The sequence below is a fragment of the Ischnura elegans genome, chromosome 8, assembly GCF_921293095.1.
Source record: "Ischnura elegans chromosome 8, ioIscEleg1.1, whole genome shotgun sequence".
In the NCBI taxonomy this organism is placed as follows: Eukaryota; Metazoa; Arthropoda; class Insecta; order Odonata; family Coenagrionidae; genus Ischnura; species Ischnura elegans.
This window is the reverse complement of record NC_060253.1, coordinates 62,910,713-62,925,005: the sequence shown is the minus strand read 5'-3', so window position 1 is coordinate 62,925,005 and position 14,293 is coordinate 62,910,713. Positions and strand designations below refer to the sequence as shown.

General features: G+C 38.5%; 1 protein-coding gene across 1 annotated transcript in view; it reads right to left on the bottom strand.

Moving 5' to 3' along the window:
- Positions 1 to 14,293, bottom strand: part of LOC124163940 — a 250,137-nt gene that overhangs the window by 1,993 nt on the left and 233,851 nt on the right. The window lies entirely within an intron of this gene.

The following is a 14,293-nucleotide window of genomic DNA, read 5'->3' as shown; positions in this document are numbered from 1 at the left end:
CTTCAGTTTTCCAACACTTTTATTGCTAACTGAGAAGAGCCTAAGTGCACTTTTCCAGAGGATAGGGAATGCTATTTCAGCTTAACTCTCCCTGACCATCCCAAAAATACAAAACGTTTAAAAACATTCCCGCAGCCTAAGGCTTAAGTATGGAAAAGGTGAATAAAACCAACTTTTTAAGGAAACTGTAACAGCTCTTTATAGTTTATAAATTATTTGCTTGAAAAGTATTATTTCCCTTGAAGACATTTGCGATTCTTTCTTCTAGGGGGGGGGGGGGCAGCTGCCCCCTTGCTGGGTATGCCCATGAATATGCTAGCTAAATGGCATTCACAAGCCACTAACGTGACCTGGTTTATGTATTTTTTCAACTGAAAAAGATTTTGAATGCCACTTTCAACTCTGCAAAACTCCTTATATGTATATCCCCGATGAAACAAGGAGCAGGTATCAGCAGCTTTCTTGCAGACTGGGATATGCATGGATGATATCCTGTGCATAAAGCAGGCCGGGACAAGTGCAATTTGCTTTTGAATGCAGATTTGCCTTTGTCACGTCCTGCTCTATGTACAGACTTCCTGGCTCTGCATCTTCAGAGGGACTCTCAGCACTAAGGAGAATCCTCATTACTGGTACAGGAACAACTGCAATTACCTTCCAGAAGATTGCCACCTATGGAAGCAAGCCATGCATTTAGAAAAGAAAATTAAGGTGCTTATTCATATTGATTTCACAAAGAGTTAAAGTGTACCCACAGGCATTGTAAACTTCCAAGTATATAATGCAAAGATAAATTTTAAGACAGACTGGCTATGGGTTACTTTTTGCTTAAATTTTAATTTCTCATTCTCCATGGGTGGACCAAAATTTATTTTTTATTACGAAAATAATTTTCTAATTTATCCAATACATAATTACACACAGTGCAACTTCATGTTTGCATTTAGTATATCTGGAATTAAGGATCCAAATCTGAAAACCTTCTTCAACAAAGAATATCCTGGGTAATCAATTCAAAGCAAAGAAATTTTCATGATTAAGTAACTACTTGCATATTATTAGTCTTAAATTGAGGAAAAGCTAACAATATCTGTGAGTTTTCAGCAACTGCACCAATACCATTGTTTCGAATAGCTTTTGGTTAAAATTGGCTGACATTGGACATAAATTTTAATCTCTAGGGAATTAACAGAGAAGCAGGAATAGAAGGATCAACAACTTTGCTATTTCCACATCACCTTGATAACGATAATAATCACCTTGATAATGCTACTCTGTAACGAAACCATGGTAGGTATCAATAAATTACCATGTGGAAATAGCAAAGTTGTTGATCCTTCTATTCCTGTGATTATGGATTTCCACCAAGTTACGCCCGCTACGATTAATTAAAATAACAGAGACTTTGACATTGGTAAAATAATCTCATGTAAAATTTTGAAGGCACAATGTGGCATTATGCAGCCTCACAAATCATCCGTGGAACAAATATCACCACAATACCCCACTTAAAATAAATAAAATAGAAAAATATGATGTCCTTTTACTTTCAAAGTTGAGCTGTTGACTTTTAGAGGCTCCATCAGATAGGCCGGGACAAGTGCAATATTTGCTATTTGAATGACAATATTGCCACGGGTCACGGACTAGCCGAGAGAGTAGCTCCCACTGATGTTTTCATGGAGGAGTTCTTCACTAGCTACTCAATTTCTTGACTATACATCTTACTGCTAGCTTACAAAAAATAAAATAATAATACATGATGTATTCTACATAATATCATTTTAACCCAATGGCCAGGGTTTTGTCTACTATGTAAACATTTTTAGCATGAAAAAAAAAACAAGTGAAAAATCACTGAGAGAGATGGCATTCCACAGGTGTTTAATTTTCAAGTATAATTTTAATCTGTCTATAGCTAATAATAGCTGCAAATGAGATAAAGATTGTTAAAAACATTTTTTACTACAGTGGTTCCCAACTGTGAATCCACAGGACCCTTGAGTGAGACACAAAAAAATTAAATTATTGCCCAATTAATGAGAATCTTGAATGGCGAATCTAGCTACATATAACCCAGCTCAACTGGTCATGTACTATTAGTTCAAAAAGTATGCTAATGTTTCAAAATTCTCAGGGTGTTGTAATATCAACAATTGTCGGTATCTATGTATTATTTGAAAATTCATCTCAAGATTCAAGAGAGATGTGTTTTCTTGAGTGATTCTTACTGTGCTCTAAACTGCTTTAGTTGACTACCTTCAAATTAGGTTACTGGTAAGCCACCGAGGAAGGGTTACAGCTGCTGGGGGTATCCTGGGGTGGGAGTGGCCTATAAATGAGGAAATTGAACAGTAGGTCATCAGATGGGTATGAGTTGGAAACCACTGTTTTACACTGTTGTGAATTCACATCTCTAATAGCTGTGATTAACATATCACACTTCAAGCCACAACAGGAGTTCTTAATGGAGGGGTTATTAGAATGTAGGTATATATAATGCAGACATAGGTAGGTACAATGATAGAGGATTTTTGATACCATGGCTTGTGTAACCATTTAAATTAGGAATAAATTTATATTACATATACTTAATGATGTTCCTTGATAAGGTATTTAACACAAATATAAACCAGGTTGGGTACACACAGTATACAGCACAATTAAAGACACAAAAGATTCACACAACTAAATTTTCAGTGGCACTACCACCTTCCTCGGAATTAGGAAAAAGAGAAAGAAATTTTTAGAGCAATCAGCAAGTATCTATATACAATAAAACCCATTGTTGACCACTCACTCCAACAAATGTTTGTTATTGGTCAACGCACGTGCGGACACAAATTGATCAATGTTGTGGAGCGGGATAGAAGTAGATTCCGTGTGCAGGTACACAGTAATCGTTTTTTCCACTTACATATATGTACCATCATTATATCTGTATGGTTTTTTTACCTAAAAATCCTGCCATTTAAACATGATTTTCAAGTTCCAAATTTCCCACTTCTCTGGGTACTATCCTTCCCTAGCAATCCTGGGTGCCCTGCTAGTTTTTTTAAGTAATATTTGAACAATTCATGTTATACCTCTTCTATTTAACTCCTTCATAAGGCTGTTTATCACCTTTTTTGTCTATGGATGTCAATCCTACGTTTTTCAGACTTCTGGGTGATTAAAAAAAATATTTTGCATTTCCTCTCATTTTACACAGGAAGGGGACTTAATTTCACATGTTTTCAATATTATACATCTCGAATTCTCCTTATTCTTAGAAAAGAGGAGTGTGCAATTTTGGCGCCGTTAATGAGAGCAGCAATGTGTTATAGGAACGAAACCCTTGGGTCGGGTTCGCAGGATACACTCCTGGGGCAGGGACTATAAGCGATCAGCTTTTCTCCTCTGCCACCAGAAGGGGAAGGACGGGAAGGAACAAGGAAAGGAGGCGCCGCCGCGTTGAGAGCCCGGCGACGCCTCCAGGGAAAGGACGGGGAAGGAAGGAAGGGACGAGGAATCCTGCACCGTCACAAAGGCGGGCAGGTCCTACTACTAACGAAACCAAGCTTACGCAATTAATATGCTACCAATTTTAGTAGATTTTCCTATGAGGATGAAAAATCTATCGATCAAATCGGTAGATAGCAATGTGTTATATGAATGTTGTGCATAACATTATTTCATATGAAACAGTTATTAGGTTAGAACCATATGGATGGGAAAAATCGAAGGAAAAAATCCCCCAAGAAGAATAAGAGATAATACTTAGTATTCTAAGACTAAGAGATAGTAAGTACTTGGGCCAGGAAAAGGAAGATACTAGGAAGAAAAAATAATGGAGGTGACAGAACCATATTGAGAGAGGAAGAAATAGAGATTGCACTAGTATATCAATCAGTACAACCAAGAGCAGAGATAGTATATCAATCTAAGATAACAGCATAGTGAATGATATAATTTACCCGCGATGATTCACCAAGACCATTTTTGGAATATATATTTTCATTAAAGCATTTTGGCTCTCCTCTTAGAACTGTCGATATCGTAGAAATCGTCTAGTATGTCATCCGAGACGTGGAAGAAACGGAAAATATCCTCGGAGATTTCAACGCGTGAGAGAACTCCAATGTCGGATATGACCATGTACAGACTCAGTGTCTACCGGGGACGAACTCATTTATTTGGAATAAATGAAATAATGTTTGACATACCTAAAAATGATGAAATACGTATTATTCAGGGATTCAATGGACTTGAAACATTGTTTTGTGACGCCCTCTAACCGTTTTCGAAGGAATAACGTGCCATTGTTGTAATTTGGAGATAGCCTAATTTTTCAAAATGAAGTAAGGTTTTTAATGAGTGGGACATGCTTTCTTTCAAATTTTCGGTATTTGCTAGGAAAGTCGCGAGGGGAAGGTAGTGCATTGAGGACCGCAGGACAAGTCAGCTGACAGTGACAGGCCCGCGAGTTTTCGATGCGGCCTTCAGGGCCGCATTCCGCGGAAGTATTATATTCCACCAAAACAGACGCAAAAAAGGAGGGAACTTGGGCCTTGATACGCTGTTGCTAAGTAAGACCCATTCCAAGAATTTATATTTCGTTATCGACTTTAGAAAATTCATTGCTATTGTATTTAGGCCTCTTGAGCGACATACGAATGTATAAAAATCTGCCTGATTTTGTCAGCATATCGTTTACACTCCCCATAGCACCAGACAAGGGGTTGAAATCGAAAATGTGAGAAAATAAAAAATGATGCACATCATAGGGTACATTTTTTTCTCGGATTTTCGATTCGCCAGATCAATTAAGCAAAAATCGACAGAAAGAAACTCATGATGCCACAATTTATTTGGCGACAAATTTCTACCATTCCCACTTTTTATGCAATTCATACTTTCTACCGCGTATTTATTAATAAAAACTAAGGAAAATCACAATATCGCCCTCACAAAAAAGTGGGCAATGCGGCCTTTACATCAGGAGTTTAAACAATCAACAACAGACGATCACATACACCCACATCCTCAAAGGGGAAACTTATTCTGGCGGGACTCGAACCCGCGACCTTCGATATGGTAGGCGAGGATTCATCCCCGCCGCCACCACGATATTGTCAACTAAAAACCTTACACACACTCGAATAAAAATACGACTTCTGAAGGGGTAAAGAAAAAGTAGATTAATTTTTATGAATGATATTTTCATTTCATAATCTCATAATTATCCAAATTTATACGAATCATCTCGAGCAACCTTTTTATCATTCGATTAAAAACATATACTCACACCCCCAAGCTAGAGTAGTAATTGCCAAAACGATGTCCCACTCTCAGTTTATGATTGCTATCCAATGTCTCCCTATTATTTGCCCTGTAAGCAGCTAACAGGATGTCATTTAGTCCGGAACTCAACAATTATCTAGCATACTTTTTCTTTGATGAATTTAATGGACGAATTACCTGCCACAAAGCCGCTCCGTGAAAGAGCAAGAACGGTATATAAGCTATTTGCCTACGACAAGCTTCAATATAGGAAATTTTTTCAATATTAAAGTCATTTCGAATATACTTATGCTGATACAATCATCGGTTAACTTAAGACTTTTTTAAACTCTCAAGAGAAACAGTCTCAAGACTTGACCTGAAATAGCTTGTATGTGTTTTCCATTTCAATTCTATAACATTTACTAACAGAAGAATAAAATTAGGTAAATATCAAAAGCATATAAAGTTATAACAGTTTATAGGAATAAAGTCCGAGTATATTCAGGCATAATGTCAGTTGCTTTAAAGAAATCTAGAAACCCTTAAATGCGATCGCAGAAAATATTATTCTCCAATTAACACGATAAATAACAGCCGTCATTACTCCAGCAAATTCTTCTCTGCCTTGATGTGGCACATTATTTCTTTAAAATTGCAGGTTTTTCCGTAGCCAGTAATTGCTTTATTTTACTTTTCAGACCGCTCTCATATCCTTGCCTGCTCTGTAGTAAAACACTCCTATGTATGTCTCTTTAAACTATCCTCCCCATCATTTCAATAAATAATCGCAAAGCAACCAAAATATTAACAAGTCAAAATATCTTTTGTCATCTAAAGAGAAAAAATCTTCAACGAAAAATTACCATTAATTGAAAAAAATGCACGTCAATGTGACTCGCGATTTAAGTTGTCCTATTTTTTCAAGGTATGACTTGACGACGTGCAGGAACATGATTGAGCACGTGGATACCAAATTCACTAGAACCAGCTGTCTATAAATTGATGGGGAGACCTGAAGGATTGATTGTATTCGCAAACAAAAAATAAATATAGGATCACGCATAATCGGAACTGATTCAACGGGCTTAAATGCTAACACCAAGCTTTCAAGTAGATTATCGCCGGATCAAGCAACAGGTGAGACGGCACACGCCATGTGGGATAAAGTGATCTGCGAGGCTTTATTACACACTTTCACATCTAATTCATTGTTTCAAATAGCATCCGCACCGAACAGAGGAGAAAATATTCTTGATTTATTAGCGACAAATATACCACATCAGGTAATAAACGTTGGCACTGTCGAAGGAATAAGTGACCATAGGGTAGTAACTGCAAAGTTTTCTCTAAATACCGCTGTAAACTTTAAAAAAGAGCGTAAAGTTTTCATTTTTAAAAGAGCTAATTTTGATGGGTTTAAGAGTCATATGAAAAATGCTTTCCCCGAGTTTCAAGAATCAGTATTAAAGTTAAATGTAGAGAATACTTGGAAAGCTTTTCTTTCGCTCGTAACTTCGGGAATAAATAGCTACATCCCTAGTAAAATAGTAAAAGAAGGCAGCGAACCGAGATGGTACGACGCGGAAGTGAGAAAATCATTGAGGCGACAGAGAGCGTGTCATGCTAAAATGAAAAAAGTCAGCACGGATTTATCCGCTAATGAACGCGAGCTAATAATTAAAAAATATAGGATGACTAAAGCCGCCACGAAGGAAGCGTTCAGGAATGCGTTCACGAATTTTAAAAGAAAAACACTAGTAGAGCAGTTACAGGATAACCCAAAAGCATTTTGGTCATATGTTAGGGAAGTTCAAGGTAAACGATCTACCGTATGTTCGCTGAGAAACGACAATGGAGATGTGTTGACAAGCAGTTACGATAAAGCCAATTTATTAAATTCCTACTTTAAGAGCGTGTTCACGGAGCCTTCCGAAAACTCACCCGAGACCGATGACAATCCCTGTATTCATAAGATGCCAGCTATTGACATTAGTACGCTCGGAATAGAAAATATATTGAAATCGCTTAGTCCAAATAAATCACCTGGTCCAGACGAAATCCCTTCTCGCGTATATAAAGAACTAGCCTCAGAAATTGCCCCCTACTTGCAGTTAATATTCAGTAAATCCATCAAGCAACACGAAGTACCTAATGACTGGAAAATCGCTAATGTAACGCCTATATTTAAAAGTGGAGACAAGGAACAGCCATCTAATTACAGACCGATATCTTTAACGTCCATCTCTTGCAAAGTCCTTGAACACATCGTAGTCAGCTCGGTAATGAAACACCTAGACGCGCAAAACTTATTAATGGGAAATCAACATGGATTCAGGAAAAGCAGATCTTGCGAAACTCAGTTAGCGCTTTTCGCCCACGATATTTTAGTCTCCGGGGAAGACAACATTCCAGTAGACGCGATTTTTCTTGATTTCAAAAAGGCATTTGATAAAGTACCCCACGGAAAGTTAATATTAAAACTGAAATCTTATGGTCTAGACGAAGATGTCATTTCCTGGATTAGAGAATTTTTGAGCGACCGCGTCCAAAGAGTAGTATTAGACGGTGCAGTCTCCAATGAGGTTAGAGTGACTTCTGGCGTTCCTCAGGGTAGTGTCATTGGCCCACTCCTATTCCTTCTTTATATAAACGACATTGGCGAAGTAGTGCAGAGTAAGTTACGATTATTTGCAGACGACGCTGTAGTTTACAGAGAAATTCGTTCCAGCAAAGATATAGATGAACTAACGAATGACCTTGCTGCTATCCAAGCTTGGTGCGATGCTTGGCAGTTAGAATTAAATTTGGAAAAATGCGTCGTAATGAATTTCTGGAAGAAGAATAACTCCCTACAGCGTAACTATGTCATTCGGGGCGCGCAGTTAAAGGCAGTTGAATCTGTGAAATATCTAGGGGTTAGACTCAATAATGATCTATCGTGGAATAAACATATTCGAGAAATAACCGGTCAAGCTAATCGTAAAATGGGTTTTGTTAAAAGAATATTAGGAAAGTGCGACGACAAAGTGAGAGAAATTAGCTACTTTTCCCTCGTTAGACCACATTTGGAATACGCTGCCAGTGTTTGGGACCCTCATGAAAAAGGCTTAATAACAGAGTTAGAACGCGTGCAAAGAAGAGCTGCCAGGTATGTGAAAGGTCGTTACGATAGTCTTGTTAGTGTAACTGACCTCTTACATAAACTCGGATGGGAATCTCTGTCGGACCGTAGATTGAAAAATAGACTAAACCTTTTAGATAAATTCAAGAGCAGTGTCTTTTCTGACGAAGTTAACCATATCTTGCGGACGCCAACGTACTACGGAAGATCAGATCATATAAATAAAATAAGAGAGATAGATTGCAGAACAGACAGATTCCGAATGTCATTTTTTCCACGATCAATAAGAGATTATAACGGCAGCAATGGAGCGCGTAAATAGATTGCATGACTTGTAGTGTAGCCTACTAACCTATGTAAAACTTACTGCATGTTTCTGAATTTCTATTCTATATTCTATTTCTAACAGCATATAGTAGTATAATTTGTTATTATACGGGACGTTTCTTGGACGGTGTGGTGTGCATGTGGGAGTCCAAATGCATGCTGCATGCTGGTGATTGATCACCCCCTGCCAAACACCCTAGAGGTGGCTCGCAGGGTAATTTGTAGATGTAGATGTAGATGTAGATGCCACTGTCTGCATTCTGACAAGCAAGCGCGTGCTCTCTGAGTCATGGGCTTTTTGAGGACCCCAGGCGCCCAGTCTAATTTGGCAACACAGATTTCGGAAAAGATAAGAGTAAAATTTCTCATGCAGGAATATTTAAGTTGATTACATCAATGTCATGAAGTGAAAATACTCGGAAGGGTACGTTATTTAACCCTGATATTAGGGAGAAGCATAACAATAAATATAGAATAATGGCCTGGCAAACAGAAATACGCTTAGCAAGGTCGCTTCATGGGTGACGTTTCCATTTGAAGAACTAGAATTCACTCCCCAGATATTAATTTCCGAAAACGGTGGGGCAGCTTTTAAAGAGAGCGGATGTTATATTAGAACTTTTGTTTAAAGGTCTATTCCATCGTCGTTGAGGTCCTTATCTGAATTAGCAGAAAATATGCTCCATTTCCTCTATTTTGCGATTAAAATATGATACTAGCACTGTAGAAATATATAACTAGAAACACGTTTCCTCAGGTTCGTTTCTTGCTATATACGGGTTCGGTTTTTATTTCAACGAGTTCAACGGCAACGGAAGGGGCTAATTTTTGAGGGCGGTAACATCCCAGGGGACATACGGAAGGCGGAAGCATGACAGTTGATACAGCAGTATGGATGTATCTATTGCCATGATATAAATTATTAGCGTTACAATAGATACTTACAACCGAAAAGGTAGAAGTAAAGAATAGCAATTCCAACGCGGGAAGTATTGGTCGGTTTCACTTGCAATCAGCCCCTTTTAATAAAGTAGTTTTGCTGGAAATCTTCTCCTCAATGCATGGGGCAAAGTTAGTGTTTCGGTAATCGTTCATGTCGATAAAAAAACTAGCATAGACAGTTTTTGACCAAGATCCAAGAGCGTAATGATGCCGAGGGGAAGGGGTTACATTTTGAGGGGGCTGCATACCTTTGGTGTACCTTATTAATCCATAATTTTCGAGGTCGATACATTTGATACAAACACTTTGAACAGCCTTGACGAAAGTAACTCTACCAATAAACTGCCTTGGCCATTCGAAACAAGAAATGTATACGGTATGATCTCTTTTTAGGTACCAGAAGTCTATATTTAGGGAGCAAGGCTTTGATTACTAAGAATTTTCTTTCCACGAAATATTTTGGGAAGTAATGATTCGATCCTTGTCTAAGTTCTTGGAAAGAAAACGTTAAGGAAATAGCATGGGCTGTCAGTACCTACTATTTCCAAAGTAATCTGTCACTAGCATGTAAGTAATCGACTAATTACTTTGAAAAAAATACCACTTGAACCAAAATTTTCTCAAAATAATCATCAATGTACCCATTTTCCTTTACGTATCAAATTAAATGTTTTTTTCAAAACTTAGAAAACTAAAAACTTGAACATCGCTACTAGTTTTAAGAATTGATGGAGAGCTTTAGCGGAAAACAAATAAGAAATGAGGGAGATACATACAATCATACAATCTATTAGTCTAAAGGGAAAACTGTAATTTTACATTGGTAATATCACAAAATCGTAGACCTTGACAAGTGATAAACCAAATAGGTACTGAGCAGGACCAAAATTTCATGGACTATGGGCACCAATCCATGGTACAGATGGTGATTCACCAGCCAATTCACTCAGTGGTACATCAGTATACAGCAAAATAGTCCGCGCTCACGTACTTCGTTGAATGAGTGACTCTTGCCATGCGCGAGGAATCGGGCCGCCACCATTGTAATTCAAATTATGCCTCGTCACTTGGAGCATGTGGGTATTTACGATGCGGTTGCTACTGTGAAGCTGGGGCGGTAGTAAACGGAAGCCTGACTCAGACGCTCACCCTCGTTCCATCAAAGGAAGGGTGGTCAAAATTTAAAGTGGTGCCCACAGGGTTCCAATAAAAATAATGACGACATGTTATACTGTTGACGGATAGTACAGAGAGTGAAAACGTTTTATGGGCGAAGAAACTTTTTCAAATTCTAGCTCACTGGAAAATATTAATCATCACCTACAAGCAAAAATCTAATGAGAATTTTAGGTTTTCCGGAAAACTCGGACAAACAGCGAGCAAAACAGAGATTAAAGTAGGGTCTGCCTTGGATTAAAATACATGAACAAATCGTCCAAAAACCTCGCTAAAAATTGGGAGTTTAACTTTACTTTCAAAGCGACAACCAACAGTATTCATAAAGGTGCATAAGCAATGACAGACCACCAATACAGTTTTAGGGAATGCTGCTCCTAATAATTTTGCATATTATTCCTAATTCCAGAGAGGCTTTAACTGAATCACTACGCAATAAAATCATGCTCATTATGCATTCAAAAAACGGCAACGAGTGAAACCTTAAGTGTCAACACCTGTCAGTTAACTAACGCAAAACCGAGTTTCACGCTCAACTTTCTCCATTCTTCTCCATAACTTCCAATCTCTGAATTGCCCTAAAAGGCATAAATGGCTTTGGCTGCCCGACCCAATTCTCATAGTGACCACCCGACCAACCCAACATGACATATTGCCAGATTTATGACAGAAGAATATTGCCGTTTTTCGTCCTCGAGAGCAGAAGGTGACGCGTTTCAGCGTCTAATTTCTCCACGCACCAAGCAACGCCGGTTTCCGTATCTCCAAGACGCTGCTTCAATGGCAACCAGAAACCTTAATAATTTAAGTCACAGAGAGTTAATTATTTAAGTCGTGATTTCCAAATTAAAGGAGTTTTGCTCACCAATACCCGCATATTTCCTTTGCGGTTTAATAAGAAAGGGAAAACCCAAGCCAATTATCAACACGTCTCTTTTTGAAATGCCAATAGACACGGAAATACAACCCCCATTTATGTGAGCGAAGGGGGGGGGGGAGAGAGTTGGGGCTAACCTCTCCTGTATATATTCCACAACCGAACAAAATAACCATTTAATCTAGTGTAAATTGGATACCAATGAGGGGGATGGATCCAGGGAGGGGCTCCGAAAGCCGCTTTTTATGATTTTTTCCCCGAAAAATAAATAAAAATAAGACAAAACACGTAGAAAACTCAGAAGAAAAGACAGTTTCCTCGATAAAAATAAATCTCATCCCATTCCGGGAAGAATAAAATCTGTTCCAGCCGTAGACCACAACATTCGACCAATAATTTAATCACATTCTGACTTGTTAAAAAGAACGGCCGACGTTCTTATTTTGAGGTGGTAATTAATGGTAACGATTTGGGAGTTCTTTCGGACGCGAACGGTCTCATTCGCAAAACGAAGAGGAAAGGACGCAACTTCGCCTCCTGGGTGGTGTGGTACTCGGGAGGGTCTGGTTTTTGAGAGCCGCGGCAAAGGCGGCGTAAAGAAAAGAGAAGGTTCGAGTTTGGGCTAGAAAGGGATGGGGCATTATGGGAAGGGTCTCTCCCTCTCCACGAGGGCAAAAAAGGAAGGGAAGAGGACAAGTTGGTCGGGTTTTGCGAACTGGGTCCACGAGAACCTTCGAGACCGAGTAAAATAGAGGCTAAATAGCAGGGGCGTGGGAATATTCGTTCGAACTAAGTTCAGAGCATGAATTATTCATTCTCTTACGGATTTTTTCCTGCGACATACCCGTAGGATTATATCATCATAGTATTCGTCAACTAAAATTTTAAAAATTCGTCAACTAAGCATTCCAAAAGCAGTTTATTTTTACAATTTGTACTGTAGTTAAGTATAATTTATTATTGCACGGTGGAAAAATCAACTGTCTTTACCGGAATGATTTTTTTGCTTGTGGAATTTCCTAGCTTTGTTAGCATCCCCGTCGGCTTACATCCTCATAGTAAACGTTAACTAGGCAAAGTTTTTTTAATGAATAATAGAAGCAGGCTGAACTTGGCGGAAATCATTTATCGTAAGAGTTAAAGAAATAAAAACTTTGCTTTTTCCACATGGTGATTAATTTTTAAGACGATGGTTTCGTTACATCAGAACTCTTTCAAGGTTTTTCCTATGTATTCCTAAACTTGCTATCTATTTTAACTGCATTTTTCCGCTTTCCAATAAGTGAATAAGCCCAACTTATTCACTTATTGGGAAGTGGAAAAATCATTTGCCTTTACCGGGATGATTGATGTCAATGGAATTTTATAGCTTTCAGAGAGCAGCGTGCGACTCATTGTCAGTGAAGGTAGGCTGCCGTCTTTTCCGCTGTTACTTCCAAGACTAATGTGAATGGCGGACGGCCGGGATCAGGGTTCGAATACCGGCTAAGGCTTATGATTTTTTCTCGGTGGTATGTCCGCACTTCAGATCGGATATTCGTAGAGTAAGTAACCATCGCTATTTTGCATCCCTATCCGTTTTACATTTCTTGATGTATTTGCGCCGTAAATTGAATGAATGAATATTGCTACGCATCGTAAAGAAGTCAATAAAGGCAGTAACTGAAATATACAGAATATACCGATTATATAAAAATATACATTGCACGGAAGATTTAAAAAAAACTCTCTCCAAACCCATTTTCCCATATTTAAATAAGCGGAATATTTGTATTTTTGTCAATTAACACCGTGACATTCTTTGGAAAACAGTCGTTTGTATGCAACCAGGTGGCTACAAACAAGGTATTTTCACAACTGTGGACCTTCCGAAGACGCAAAAGATTGACTGACAGTATCAGTAGAATTTGGTCCCGTAAGTGGAGCGGGAAGCTGAGCATCGCGAGAAAGGAATGACAGTTCTTCTCGTGGAATCCATTGAAGCGTAATGGAATCTCCTGTGAACTTCCGAAACCCATCGGTCACTTAAGCCCCCCTTTCCCATCCAAATAGCTGACCTTGCCCGAGGCATTTGTGATGTCCTTAACGGAAATGACCACTAAATTATAATTCTTGTGAGTTGTGGTGGAAATTCTCCAGGGTGCGCGATCATTTCCTGCCTCTGTCGGGCGCTGAATCACCAAATAGCACCGCAACTACACCGATACCTATCTCATTCGATAGGACAATGTATTCATGGCAGTGCTGCTTTTAATGGAAGATTAGTCAAATATTTCTAGTAAAATTGAAATGGCCTGCATACGTTCACATCATTTACCTTTTTGAGTTTGCAAACAATAATACATCAGGTTAAACCCGCAGGACCAACAAGGTGGTGCAAGGAAAGCCTATGAAAAATTCTAATTTATATATATATCGAATGTATGCCGACGAAGTATAAATAAAGCACTCAAAAAGATATAAATTCGAGAGTTACTGTAAGAACGTTAATCGTCAAGTGTTAGCACTGACAACTTATGAGCAGAGATAGAATAAAGATTTGCTTTTTTATTTTCATTTAAAACCTACGATCTAAATTCAAATTT